This window comes from Podarcis melisellensis (assembly GCF_964234715.1).
Source record: "Podarcis melisellensis genome assembly, chromosome: 10".
NCBI lineage: Eukaryota > Metazoa > Chordata > Lepidosauria > Squamata > Lacertidae > Podarcis > Podarcis melisellensis.
This window is the reverse complement of record NC_138542.1, coordinates 51,482,497-51,497,419: the sequence shown is the minus strand read 5'-3', so window position 1 is coordinate 51,497,419 and position 14,923 is coordinate 51,482,497. Positions and strand designations below refer to the sequence as shown.

Genomic DNA, 14,923 nt, shown 5'->3' with positions numbered 1-14,923 from the left:
CACACTTGACTCAAGTTTTGGTTTGGCTTTTTTGGCAGAATTTAGGCCACAACTTTATTCATTACAGAAGGTGACTGGTTGCATAGGCTCTGGTTCGACAAGCTCCCTGCCATGTAGGTAGCGCTGACCCAGGATTCCAGCATAGGTCAGCCAAGGGTGAACACCTGGATAAGCGGAAAGCCAGGAACAGGCTAACTCCGCCACCCAAATATCCCCCTGGACTCAGGCACGGGCACAACCACCTCTCAGGGGTTGACCAAACCATTGAGCCCCTGGATTCCTTTAACAGAATACCCTTCACATAGGGATGGCGAGAGTGTTCTCCCATCCCTATCACCTGAACCAGAGCCTATCTGCAACCTTACAAGTTGTGACAATTTGCTATGTGGCAGGCAAAACCCAGATGGCAACAGCCAATCAGCCAAGTGGGGGAAATGCCTGCCGTGCCCCTGTCCCAACAACAGATGACACACGACGGCATAGCAAGGTCAAGCGCAACAAGCCCTAAAAGTAGGGAGAGGTGGGCAGGTGTTCCGAATGCACACACTGAAAGAGGAAGCTCTGGGTCATGTGCATGGGCATAAATAGGCCCCTCGAACCGTTTAGACTGCGTCCCATTGCCCAGATTGTACCCAACTTTGAGGGACCCACCAATTGGGTGTTGTGGCTGACCAATCGTACCCACCCACAACACAGGGTCTCGGTTTTCCAGGTCTCACCACAATACATGCCCTCTTTAAGTGAGGACCCAATTTGCAAAAACTGGAGTGAGCATGTTAGAGAACAGCTAAGGATTCTCCAAACCCACCCACACACTCCCCCAGCAAAGCTGCATGCAGATTCCAGTGTGTGTGAAAGCTGACAGCATAGTAATCTAGCTGGGAGGTCTCATTTGCATTTCTAATCATGTGTGCTGCTAAGTAGGTCCCAGGGGTGTTCAGGAGTTTCCCACACGGAAGTAGTCTTAGAATTACAGCCACTCTTTCTCAAAGACTCACCTAGTCTTTGGCTAGTGCTCTTTGTTCTGGTCTGTGCATGTACTATTGCTAGTGAACTAAACCACCCACATACCAGATCGGCTGCAATAGATAGCTCATTGGGGAGGGGACGACTTAATGACCCACCCACCCGCTCGCTCTCTGACGACACCTTTGGGGTCAGCAGAATCCTTTCTCTGGGTCTGAGGGCAGGTGCAAGAACACGGGGTGGTCTTTTTACCACCCCCTGGCCACACAGAGTTAATATAGCTAGATTACATTCAGGAGATAGCATAGGGGCCGGAGTAATGGGCTTGGCAGGAAGAGATCCATACTGCTTGATCGTAATGAAGCTCAGTGGGTGGCCTTAGGCAAATCCATAAGGCTCTGCTTAAACCTGCCTGAGAGCTCCTATAGATTGTGAAACTACCACAGAGATTGTATCATTAGCTTGCATTGCCATTAAATGGAGATATATCAGGAGATGAGATTTGGGATTAATAAAACCAACACATGCTATCCCATAGAGCTGTTATTAATATCCTATCCAATGAGGGAGGCAACACTGTCTGTATCAATCAATCAATCAATCAATCAATCAATCAATGGCCACATTGTTAAGTATACTGCTATTGAAAAGTTGCAGTTAATGAACTTGCTGTTTGACTAGGAAAAACTCAGAGAAAGGGGCATATCTTACACACACACACACACACACACATACACACACACACCATTTCTGGAAACTCTAATATAATATTCATGATTCGATCACATACCAGGAAAGTCAGGTTACTCTGTTGTAGTTGATGGCGAGGGTCTTGCACAACAAGCCTGCTTCCCCAGATGATCAGACTTTTTGTAATAATGACAACAAAAGTGAAAGGCAGTGGAAAGCATGGTGAAAGCACTTAGTGATGACACAGTGTAGTCTAACCTCCCAGCAAACAAATCAGAATAAATATGTTCATTATATAGCCAACATCACCCTACTTGCCCTACAAACAAATAAGGATGAATGCTCAATAAACAGGCCATCTTGAAGTGACCATAGTCTAACCTCCTTGTCATCTTAGTGCAAGCAAATCAGGATGAATGCAAAATAAATCATGGAGTTGGAAGAGACCTCAACAGTCTGCTCAAAACGCCTGCTGATGAGGGGAATCCTCTCCTACAGTATCCATGATTAAGTGATCAAAAATCTCTAATGAAGGAGAGTCTACCACCTTCTGGAGCAGTCTGTCTGAACAGCTCATACCCACCATGTAATGCTAGGAATATACTGCATTGATGTTTCTGAAGCTACAGTCCTATACACTCTTTCCTGGGTCAGATCCCATTAAATTCACTTAGACACACATGCATAGGAAGATGTTGAGTTAAATATATTCCTTTGTTTGATGTCAGCCTCCTTTGGATGGAGCTGCTTCTATTTCTAATGGCTCTGGCTGTGCACAGCCACTGTTTGCTGTCCCAGGTGGAAGAAAACACCCAGATGTGTATTGTCCTGCTCTTTTGCTTGACCTTCCTGGATTACAATGCCCCAGGGCTAGTTCACAGCCAAGTCTTCCTATAAGTATCCAGCCAAGTTTCTTGTTAACTGGTCTTGACTCATGGAGCTAATGAAAGCAGCACCTCTCCTGTAAGCAAGCAGAGTGAGTTGGGATTTCTAACCCAGAAACCATTGAGTCCTGCTATTGCTCTCCTGTAGCCTATAAACTGCTTGCTTCTTGGGTCACTCAGCAAGCGATCGTATTAGGTTACTTAATCCAGAAAAAAATACACGTGATTGTGGGATGTTACCACCAACCAGGGGCAGCCAATGCAGTGGTCTTCAGGTGTTGGGTTACAGCTCCCTGACCATTGACCATGCTGGCTGGAGCTGATGTGTTCAACAACATCTGCAATCTGCTCCATCGGCTCTTCTTGCCAGAGGCATTCTACAGATGGAGCAGTCAGGCCCGCAGAGCACAGCACAGGCTGTAGTTCTTTCATGCATCTATAGATCGTGTCATTGCTGTACAATGTATGGCTCGCAGTTGAGTTTTGATCTACATCTGCATGTGGGTTACCGCTGTGGGTTTTAGCCTGTGATGGCTCGTTCTTATGGGCAAGTCACCGCTTGAAGCCGAGCAACAAATTTGCACATTTGACTCAGCCCCAAACATGAAATACACCTTGTGTGCACGTCTCTTGCACAAGTCCCATTCATTTCAATAGTGCATGCACCAAGGAACCTCTCCATAGATTGTGTCCAGATTCATTTGTCCAAAGGGCAGCACAAGGCCTCCCAAGACATTTTGTTGCCTGAGGCAAAAGAAAAGATGGTGTAGCACCCACCAATCCCAGATACAGAAGCTGCTTGGACTGGCCATTGACTCTTACCTCAGTGCTGGTGATGGAACAGTATCCTCTGCTGCACCTGAGGAAATAGGCTAGCTATAATAATAATAATAATAATAATAATAATAATAATAATAATAATAATAATGCTGCAGTAATATTGCTGTTGTTGATGATAATACTTTTTTATTCTTACAACTCTGTTAACCACTCTGGGAACATAAATTTATGTTGAAGGTGTGTGATATAAATTTTGTAAGTAAGCAATAAACAACACCTCAGCCGCAAGTCCATTCCACATTCTTGTGACAGTACAGTATGCGTCTCCTGGGGAAAAGTTACAAGGAGACGGGAGAGCATTGTGGCTCATTATGGTCCCTCATGTCTTTTGAACCTCTCCAAGTCCTGGCAAGTGGCATCAGAGACTGACTCAGAGCTTTGTACTTTGTTCCAGGACAGCGTTTATTCTTTTAAAAAAGGCGGGGGGCCCTAAGCATCCCAGAACATGAAAGGACTGAAAGAGAGGCGTGGGGTGTTTCTGCCAAGCTTTGAAAGAATTAATGCAGCAAGCCCAATAGCCACCTGAAAACCGCAATGGGAGACTTCTTCGGCTTTGCTCAGGAAACAGGATTTGTTTCTACAGAATTCACGAGCATCTTACATGGACTGGAAGCAGAACATGCAGTTTCCATATCACCTGTGCACATATTACTTGCACACATGTCCAGCTGTGTGGAACTCTATGGGAAGACTCTTGAGGGAATATCAATATGAGACCACACAAGTAGAGTTACCACTGAGTTGAGTTTTGTTTTGTTTTTAATGCAGGATGCAAACATGAAGATGGCCATTCATCCAGCTGCACCAGAAGGAGAAATAAAACAGCGAGGCCCCCTTCATGGACTGAGCTGGCAGAAGGGGTGGGGCAGAAATTCAGCTCAGTTTAAAGGTATACTTACTTAATTCACACTTTATGAAACAATATGAAGACCAAAACACAGCCATTGTTTGGATTCTCCAAATTCTGAACTCCGGTCGAGTAATGTGTACAAAAAAAATGCATTTATGAGGGTAAAACATGCATGCAAATCTATCGATCGGTGAAAATAACACCAAAAATGCATTCTATCAGAGAAAAATGCTTGCATAAAAATGCATATGTTTTGAGAAATCCAAACTAAAACGCTGGTGAATTTTCATGAGGACTTAAAAACAAATCATGAACTGATGGGGTTGGAAAAATGAGACCCTGAGAGAAACTGAAATGGACAGATTTGCCCATCGCTAGCTGAGCCCAAACATGCTTTGGCTTCTCCTCTCTCAGAACTGTCTCCTCAGGGGTGATTCCACTTGGTAACAAATATGGTGTCAGGATGAATGGCATCCCAAGTGTCTGATCTTCCTCTTCCTGAACACTTCCTTTTATGCCACGTCTCTTCCATTGTAAGCCATTATTTTAACTTGTACACCATCTGCCCTAGACCCACATTCCTTCCAATAGGAGATCAACCCATCTGGGAACTGCAGTTTTCTTGTCATGGCAAAGTGAGAGATATTCCCAGCTGTGGCTCAACTCAGCGCACCCAGAGTTCTTCTCCGGTTTTCATAATCCACTTCCTGCTTCCATAACACCGTGAACAGCTTTCTTCCTTTATGGGAGATGGGAACAGGGGACCTTACATAACCTTGATGAGGGAAACAACTAGCCCGGTTCCCTTGCCATAGCAATTGTTTTCAAGTTGATAATCCAGGAAATACACGTCTTCTCTATTTACTCAGAAAAGAATTAATGGCCCTCAGTTTTTTTTGATGGCATCCTCCCACACCTCACTGTTGCAACGGGAAGCAGACACAACCAGGCTGCTAGAGTACTTAGGCAGTGCTCTATGACTTAAGCACTGTGTGCCATGCGCGATGGTTGCTAATGAGACCTAATAATTCTCTCATTGTTATTCTAACACGGTGCAGCAGGACAAGTGAGCCTGTAAACAGAGATCCAACAAAAATAAAACCATTATAATCACAGCCTGGGTTGTAAATCACAGGCTAGGGTGTTCTGCTGTGGTTTGACTCCAAGCCAGGGAATAGTCAAATAATCAAACTGCAGATGGTAAGGCAGCAAATCGACTTACATTTAAACAGTGGCAAGGCTCCAAACGACAGGCGGAAAAATGCTTTGCACGATACAGGAATTCTCCCACCTCCCCACTTCTTGTTAACTAGGTCTATAAAATAACCAGACATGTTAACCAATAATAGTGTTATTCCTTGCAAGTGCGTGTGCCAACCCAGGTTCACGGGCTCGGCCGATCCTGTTACAAGCACCGCTAAAGAGCTGCCATACTAATAATAATTAACATTTCATTTCCAGGCAACTGAAAGGGTTTCTTCCCTCCACCCTCTGGAAAGATGAATACCTGGTGTGAGGAACATCCAGGTGGTTTGGCAGTTTTACAAAAGGTATAGGCAGAATTCCAGCTTTGCCACATTGTTTTTTTGTTTGTTTGTTTGTTTGTTTGTTTTTGGATGTATATCCCACCCGCCCTCCCGAAGGAGCCCAGGGTGGCAAACGGATGCATAATTTTAAAACAGAGCAAAGCAAAAACATTATAAAACACTTAAAACATTCTAAGAACAATTACAGCGAAAAACATATTAAAGCAGTCTCAGTTAAAAACATTCTAAAAGCAGTCAACAGTGATTCTGGGGTTGCCAGAAACAGTCACCAAATGTCTGGGTAGGCAGGGTTTTTTCCCACACTTCTCTGGAAAGTTAATAGTGATGGAGACAGGCACATTCCACTAGGGAAGGCATCACATCTGGAGAGCTATCACTGAAAAGGCCCTGTGACAGGTGAATGCCAACCTGGAAAAACAATATTAGAATGCACAGTAGTTTTTTAAACCTCTAAAAGTTTAAAAAGATACTGCTTGTATTTGGATTTCCATGATTTACCCCATGGTTGCCAGGGCAACACAGGAATTGACCCTCACAAAATGGGTGGTAGCTGAACTGGACCTAGGATTGCTTTAAAGACATTTTTCTTTAAGAGTTCTCTACCTTTGTAATAACAGTTTAACATAATTTAGAGCCCTTCTCTGATTTGGAACACTAGTCAGTGTTCTTTCTTAGAAGCTGGTAATTTGTGGAGCTGTCCGAAGGTCACATAAGGCTGTTGGAGTAGACCAGGGGTCACCAACCTTTGGGGGCTTCTGGGCACCTTTGCAAACTGGAGGAGCAACAACCATACACACTCACTCTCCTCTCCCCCTGCCTCCCACTAGCAATCAGGTTTGGGAGAAAACCCTTCTGTTGTGATGAACCTAAAAGGAACAGCAGCAGAACCATGGCAAGGGCAAAGCTGTTCAGACACACCAGAAAGAGCAAACCTGGTGGTCCTACCAGTGCGTCTGTACAGCACCAATTTAACTGCTGAAATTTCCAGGTACTCTGCAGCAATGCTAGCATCAAGAAGGTGGTACCACCCAACCCTGCTATGCTGCTATTGCTCTCTGGTCCAGTGTTAAAAATTAGCCAGGTGCTGTCATTTTGTACTTGGCTTTCAACCGCATGTGACCACATGAAGATGCCTGGGTGCCAGGATGGTACCTGACATCTTCCTCATCTGGGGATCCTTGGATCTTGACTGTTTTCCCACACTAGCAACACACCCTGTAGAATTCTATTGGTTATATTTTATCTGCGCAATCGGAATGAATTTCTGGAACCAAATGGCTTTTTCTGTGCAGCTGGAGCAGGAGCGAAAGCAGGCACCATTAAGAAAAAGAGGTCGGAACAGGACAATATATATGGGGACTGTCCCTGGATCAAGTGATTTTCCCTCTTTAGGTTCTCAAAGCTCTTAACCTAGCTCAAGGTTGTCATCTGAACTAGCCAGATGTCTAATGGAGAATCAATCACAGCCATCATTTGAGAAAGAAGTCTTTAGAACCATCTTTCCCCAAAAGGGTAACTAGATACAGTGGTACCTCGGGTTACAGACGCTTCAGGTTACAGACTCCGCTAATCCAGAAATAGTACCTCGGGTTAAGAACTTTGCTTCAGGATGAGAACAGAAATGGTGCAGTGGCAGTGGGAGGCCCCATTGGCTAAAGTGGTACCTCAGGTTAAGAACAGTTTCAGGTTAAGAACGGATCTCCAGAACAAATTAAGTTCTTAACCTGAGGTACCACTGTATTCCATTTTGGCAAATGTAACCTTGGTTTAAAGAGCCATTTGGGGCCTAGCTTATAGATCTGAGTTTCTAAAACTGCTCCAGTCATAGTCTAACACTCCAGCCGCTACACCACATTGACACACGTTAAAAGTACTTGGACCTCTTGCATTGCACCTGAGACTAAACTCCTTCCTTTGGAGACTGAGAAGCTTACAGCCCTGAAACAATGGTTGAGGTCTAGAATCCCAGAAATGTAAGCTGGAGCTGTTCGGATAGATCCTGTATGGGGAAACAGCAGGTCTCACTTTAACAACAAAAGCAACCTTGCCGCCGTGTGGCAGCTCCATGGGTTGGGAAAACCAGGCAGGACGTTGAATTGCACAGGGACCTTCTTGGGGCTCAGCACAGATGTTCATCAAGAATACCAGTTTGGAATCTCAAAGAGAAAAGTTTGCTGCTTCTTTAGAATCAGGAACCATTTTGGAGTGTGTTTGGAAATACCAGAAGCTTTTGCTGCTGCACATTGCAGACCCTCCAAGTATCCCTATTTTCCAGGCACGTCCCTGATTTAGAGAAGCCATCCAGGTTTCTGATTTGATCCCAGAATGTCCCACTTTTCCTTAAAGGTAAAGGTAAAGGTACCCCTGCCCGTACGGGCCGGTCTTGCCAGACTCTGGGGTTGTGCGCCCATCTCACTCAAGAGGCCAGGGGCCAGCGCTGTCCGAAGACACTTCCGGGTCACGTGGCCAGCGTGACATCGCTGCTCTGTCAAGCCAGAGCTGCACACGGAAACGCCGTTTACCTTCCCGCTAGAAAGCGGTCCCTATTTATCTACTTGCACCCGAGGGTGCTTTCGAACTGCTAGGTTGGCAGGCGCTGGGACCGAGCAGCGGGAGCGCACCCCGCCGCGGGGATTCGAACCGCCGACCTTTCGATCGGCAAGCCCTAGGCGCTGAGGCTTTTCCTTAGGATGTCCCTATTTTCATTGGAGAAATGCTGGAGGGCATGGAGTTATCTGACCCCCAAGTTGTGTGAAGAAAATCCTGTATAGGCAGTGGCGTAGCGTGGGTTGTCAGCACCCGGGGCAAGGCAAGTAATTTGCGCCCCCTAACCCGTGGATTTGCGCCCCCCAACCCTAACCCCCAGATGTTGCCCTGGTGCGGCCGGCCCCCCCTGCACCCCCCCCCACGCTACGCCACTGTGTATAGGGAAGTTTGTTTAATGTTTTATTGTGTTTTTATATATGTTAGAAGCTGCTGAGAGTGACAGGGGCAACCCAGTGAGATGTGTGAGGTATAAATAGTAAAATTATCATTATGGAACGGGACGTCCCTATTTTCATCAGAGAAATGTTGGAGGGTATGGCATTGATGACATTAGTATGGATATTTCCTCCTTCAGGGAAAAGTACGTTTCTGTTTATTTCTCTGCCAATCAAAGGTAAATGAAATGGATGGATTGCCTTGGCTCTGTTGAGCATGCCTCTCCAAACTGTCATGTAAGGTGATAGGGGAGTTGTGAAACACAGGGATCAAACACATACATGCTTAGAACTGCCATAAAGGAATCTCTTTAAACGTTTTATAGCTTCACTCCCTTCCCCACCTCTCCCCAGCTTCCAGCAATATTTGGAGGCTTCCTGTCAGTCAATTTGTGGTTTAAAAGGAAGCAACCCCCCCACCCCCAGTCATTCAGCAAGCAAACATCATGTAAACACTTTCCCTTAAAGCTTTAACTAGTAAAAGCCTGAGGACCATACCAGCAATTTCTTCATTTTTGTTTAAGAGACAGAGAGAAACTTGTGTTTTTGATTTAGAGAAGCCAATGTAAAAAAACACATACACAAAAATACCAACTCTCAGATTGAGCTGCAAATTATAATCCTTGAAACATGTTCTAAACAAAATAATCATTTTGCTAAAAAGCCAACGTTTTTGCTAAAATCCTGAAGAACTGATGTTAATTGTGTCACATCCTGTTTCTGGAAAGAGGAGCTGATAAAGGAAGGAAGGAAGGAAGGAAGGAAGGAAGGAAGGAAGGAAGGAAGGAAGGAAGGAAGGAAGGAAGGAAGGAAGGAAGGAAGGAAGGAAGGAAGGAAGGAAGGAAGGAAGGAAGGAAGGAAGAAAGAAAGAAAGAAAGAAAGAAAGAAAGAAAGAAAGAAAGAAAGAAAGAAAGAAAGAAAGAAAGAAAGAAAGAAAGAAAGAAAGAAAGAACCAGTCTATTTATTTATCCAGCCTTCATCGACACAGACACTGAGGTATAAATAAAAAGAAAGGAATTACACCACATTCAATTTTAGCAAGTAGAGGGGTATGGTGTCTACTGGCTCATCAGTTACAATTTGATCCATATGCTCACACTTAGTTAACCTTATGGGGTTGTCCAGATTTGAATATGGGCAGGGGCAGAGTTTCTTGTGGAAGAAATTGGTGGAACATGGGATATATACATTAGATCAATGTTTACAGAAATGCATACGTTAGAAGAAAGTGTGCATTAAAATGAATATATTCGTGAAAATAGCATGTAAAAAGTAAATTACATAGAGAAAATTTGTTTGCAAAAATGTGAGCAAAGGAATCTTCCTTGGATTTCAGATCAGATGGAGAAGGTAAAAAAAATAAAAAATCTTATCACTTGATAGTACCATACTGATACCTGAATTACCAAGTGGTAATCAGAATATTAGCAGAGACATCACCTTGCCTTGCCAACAAAGGTCCGTATAGTTAAAGCTATGGTTTTCCCAGTAGTGATGTATGGAAGTGAGAGCTGGACCATAAAGAAGGCTGATTTGCAAATAATTGATGCTTTTGAATTATGATGCTGGAGGAGACTCTTGAGAGTCCCATAGACTGCAAGAAGATCAAACCTATCTATTCTGAAGGAAATCAGCCCTGAGTGCTCACTGGAAGGACAGATTGTGAAGCTGAGACTCCAATACTTTGGCCACCTCATGAGAAGAGAAGACTCCCTGGAAAAGACCCTGATGTTGGGCAAGATGGAGGGCACAAGGAGAAGGGGACAGCAGAGGATGAGATGGTTGGACAGTGTTCTCGAAGCTACCAACATGAGTTTGACCAAACTGCGGGAGGCAGTGGAAGACAGAAGTGCCTGGCGTGCTCTGGTCCATGGGGTCACGAAGAGTCGGACACGACTAAACGACTAAACAACAACAACAATCAGAATATTGTGGTAAATTACCACTTGGTAAATCCATTCTGCCAGAATCCAAGGCCATCAGGGGTTTAGGGAAGCACTTCTAGTTCATTCACTGGGCAGCCTTGATGCCTGGCATCTATTCCACCCCCACCCCACCCCCATGAAGCACTGGGCACTCCTGCCCCAAGTGCGGAAGCTGCTGTCTGGACAAGTCCTTATTCCTGCTTCCTTTAAGAGGGACATTATGTTCCATACAAGATGGTAAACTCCCCGAGTTATTTAAAAACAAAAAAACCTCTCCAATATAACATTAGACGGAAGCAAACTTTACACGGGAAAGCATCGATTCTAAATTATTACACTGGCTTGTACACTTCCAGTATTTCCTCTCTGCTGGATTGAAACTGACACATGTTCTCCAGACTTGTTTTTTGTTTTTTTTAAGAACACCATTCTTTCAGCCTTAGATTTACGGTAAATCAGTGTTGCTCAGAGGAAACTAGCAGAGAAACCTCTGTTTCCTTTGATGCATTCCTAAGTCTCTTACTTGGAGAACAAAATTGGTCTGGTATGTGATTCAAGCCAGCTTCCTCTGGTTGCCAGCCAAAAGATAAAAGCAGCACAACCTTGTATCGTGGAGATGTTGTGCTTTATGTTACAAGATGAAGTCCATTTTTCTTGCTGCCCTGTGTACAGTCATTAGATCAAAATTAATTGGAATCTCTTATCAGGCACAAAAGTGAGGAAGAATCTCTGGCTTCCCCGGTTCTGTTCTGTGGTGCCAAATCAAAGAGCATCAATGAGCTATTGGAGCTGGAAAGTCTTCGGGCCACTCTTTTTCTCTCAGCCTATCCTACTGTCAGAGACACGGGTGGCGCTGTGGGTTAAACCACAGAGCCTAGGACTTGCCGATTAGAAGGTCGGCGGTTCGAATCCCTGTGACGGAGTGAGCTCCCTTTGCTCGGTCCCTGCTCCTGCCAACCTAGCAGTTCGAAAGCACAAAGTGCAAGTAGATAAATAGGTACCGCTCCGGCGGGAAGGTAAACGGCGTTTCCGTGCGCTGCTTTGGTTCGCCAGAAGCGGCTTAGTCATGCTGGCCACATGACCCAGAAGCTGTACGCCGGCTCCCTTGGCCAATAAAGCGAGATAAGCGCCACAACCCCAGAGTCGGTCACGACTGGACCTAATGATCAGGGGTCCCTTTACCTTTACTATCCTACTGTCAGAAGGAATCTGTGTGTAGGGCGCACATGTGGTGAACCACTGAACTGCAGGTGGCAGCTTTTTCAGTGGTTCCTGGTTTGTTTCCAGGCCCAATCCAGGTTTCATTTTATTTATATCCCACATTTTTAATGACTGCAATAGTAGCAAATGATACAAATTAGACCATGGCAATAAAATCTAAAACCATCCAATAAAACGTAAGTGGTTTTGATCTCCAAAGCCAGTTTTGAAATATTAGACTAAGCTGTCTGGTCTGGTCTTGGAGCCCACTAGGCAAAGCTGGTCTTGTTCCAGCACCAAGGATAGCTCCTATTGAGCCGCTTGCTCTGACAAAGGTTGGAAGTGAACAGATTACCTTTGAGCTTTTGTCACCTCTCCTACATTCTGCCCCTTTTGGAGAACTACGGCAGTCTCTTAAACTGTTGGCCTGAAGACAAGCATCATCAAGCATCCAAGACAGGGAAATCTAGACATAATTGCTGAGGATCCATCTTATTATTGCCATTTCCCTCAAATTGTTAAAATTGCATGGTTGATTTCAAACAAATGACTTCAGGGCTGCACCTAAGCAACTAGAAATTATGCCTTGGCCACAGAACAAATGCCAGTAACCCAAACCTACAAGAGAATAGAAGCTGACTGGTTCTGTGTATTGACAACTTCCATGTATAACGATGTGGGTTTGGCATCTAAAACAAGTTAACCACTGCAACACGGTCTTCTGACAATACAAGAGATAGTTCAGAAAAAGTATATTTTAGGCACGTTCTTTAAGTAGATAGCAAAGAGAGAGAGGAGGGAGGCCTGCTGCATCAGACTTAACAGATTTACTGTGGCAAATGTTTCTGCGGCTTTCGTCTAGGAAAGTTGATGCCGCTATAAATCTGATAAATCTTTACACTAACACAATATTTTTTTCCTGTGTTTGTTGTAATAGACTAACTCGGCTACATTTCTGGAATTCGTTGATTAAGTACATACTTACTCAGCAAGTGCAAGAAGCAAAGAATCTCCGTTATGGTGCCATGTCTTCTGTTTATCTCCCATGTGGAAGGCCTTCAATCTTCTGCTGTCATTGCAATTACAGATGAGTATGTTTTCTGAATATGATTTAGCTCCGTAACTTAGGCTGAAATGCCAGCCCACATATCTGTGAGTAGACCTTGTTGAATTCAGTGGGATTTGCTTCTACGCAGACATGGTTAGGACTGCAGTCATATGCACATCCAAACATTCTCAGTAACTAGTGTGCTTCTCCTTAAGCCAGCAGACTTAAGGGAGGAACAACATTGCAGAGGCAGAGAAGGTGAAGTCATGTTGCATCTGCTGACATGGCATTGCATCTTACCCATTATGTCTTATGATGAATGTACAGTGGTACCTTGGGTTACATACGCTTCAGGTTACAGACTCTGCTAACCCAGAAATAGTGCTACAGGTTAAGAACTTTGCTTCAGGATGGGAACAGAAATTGTGCTCCGGCGGCAGCGGGAGGCCCCATTAGCTAAAGTGGTTCTTCAGGTTAAGAACAGTTTCAGGTTAAGAACAGACCTCCGGAATGAATTAAGTACTTAACCCGAGGTACCACTGTATACAGCATTATTTGAGTTTTCTCTTTTTAAATTTTTTTTAAAAAAAATTTAATGCTTTTAATATAAGCAAGAATAAACAGAAGTAGTTATCCCTTTCTGCAACATCCTTGTTAAGAAAAAGAAACCTTTCTCCCAAGGTGGGCATGCATAGCGAGCGGATGCCAGTTCTCTGTGTCATCAATAGAAAAGGATGTGAATGGATCCTAAATTTCAATAACATTGTCCGAGTCCTGGGTGTTATTTAACACCTTTATGTGTTTAGTCAATTTCTCCATCAGGGCTGTCGTCCAGACCTTTTGCCTCCTCTGTGTGAGATGAAGATGGTCCAAACTTTTCCCGTTCTGTGGAGCTGTCTGGCCACTACCAGTAGGAATGTTATGAGTCCTTTATGCTGTAAGTCAGGGGTAGGCAACCTAAGGCCCGGGGGCTGGATGTGGCCCAAGCGCCTTCTAAATCTGGCCCGCGGACGGTCCAGGAATCAGCGTGTTTTTACATGAGTAAAATGTGTCCTTTTATTTAAAATGTATCTCTGGGTTCTTTGTAGGGCCTGCCTGGTGTTTTTACATGAGTAGAATGTGTGCTTTTATTTAAAATGCATCTCTGGGTTATTTGTGGGGCATAGGAATTCGTTCATTTTTTTAAAAAAATCGAAATATAGTCCGGCCCACCACATGGTCTGAGGGACAGTGGACCGGCCCAAGGCTGAAAACGGTTGCTGACCCCTGCTGAAAATCATAGAATCTTAGAGTTGGAAGGGACCAAAGGGTCATCTAGTCCAGCCCCCTGCAACGCAGATATCTCAGCTAAAGCATCCATGACAGACGACCATCTAACCTCTGCTTAAAAACCTCCAAGAAAGGAGAGCCCACAACCTCCTGAGGGAGACAGTTCCACTGTCAAACAGCTCTTACTGTCTGAAAGTTTTTCCATACGTTTAGTCAGAATCTCCTTCTTGTCCTCATGGGAAATGTTCCACTGTGGTGAGCTTTGAACTGTTAGTTGTATTATAAGACTTATATTATATTCTAAATATTGTATTCCAAAATTCCTCTATTATATCCCACGTCTACTACATATGATACATAGTACCCCCTCCAACAGAGAGGAGAGGAGGCTGAATTGATCCGGCTACATCCCAGAGATGTAAGGTGCCATTTTAGGCAACAAGTTAACGATACTTTCTTGATTTTTAATTGATGAATCAATTTTTCTCAATCAAGTTAGTGGATGTAACCAGCAATTCTGAATGCGATATATATTTAATAATAAGCTTCAAAAACATAAAAGAAGAAAATGGTGTGTGACCATTTTACTCCAAGAATAGCTGGAGTAAAATTCTGAATGTGATTATATATTTAATACTAAACTTCAAAAACTTAAAAGAAGAAAATGGCGTGTGACCATTTTTCTCCAAGAATAGCTGGAAATAGGTGCTGCATTCGTTTATG

At 44.1% G+C, this 14,923-nt stretch overlaps 1 long non-coding RNA gene across 2 annotated transcripts in view; it reads left to right on the top strand.

The window, feature by feature from the left end:
* The window catches only part of LOC309379360, a 64,491-nt gene extending 49,776 nt beyond the window's left edge, over positions 1-14,715 (top strand). For both annotated transcript variants that reach the window (XR_014172445.1, XR_014172446.1), the window contains exons 2-4: positions 4,149-4,240; positions 5,692-5,780; positions 12,821-14,715. This is a non-coding gene — a long non-coding RNA (uncharacterized lncRNA). The remainder of the gene's footprint in view (positions 1-4,148; positions 4,241-5,691; positions 5,781-12,820) is intronic.
* The last annotated feature ends 208 nt before the right edge of the window (positions 14,716-14,923 follow it).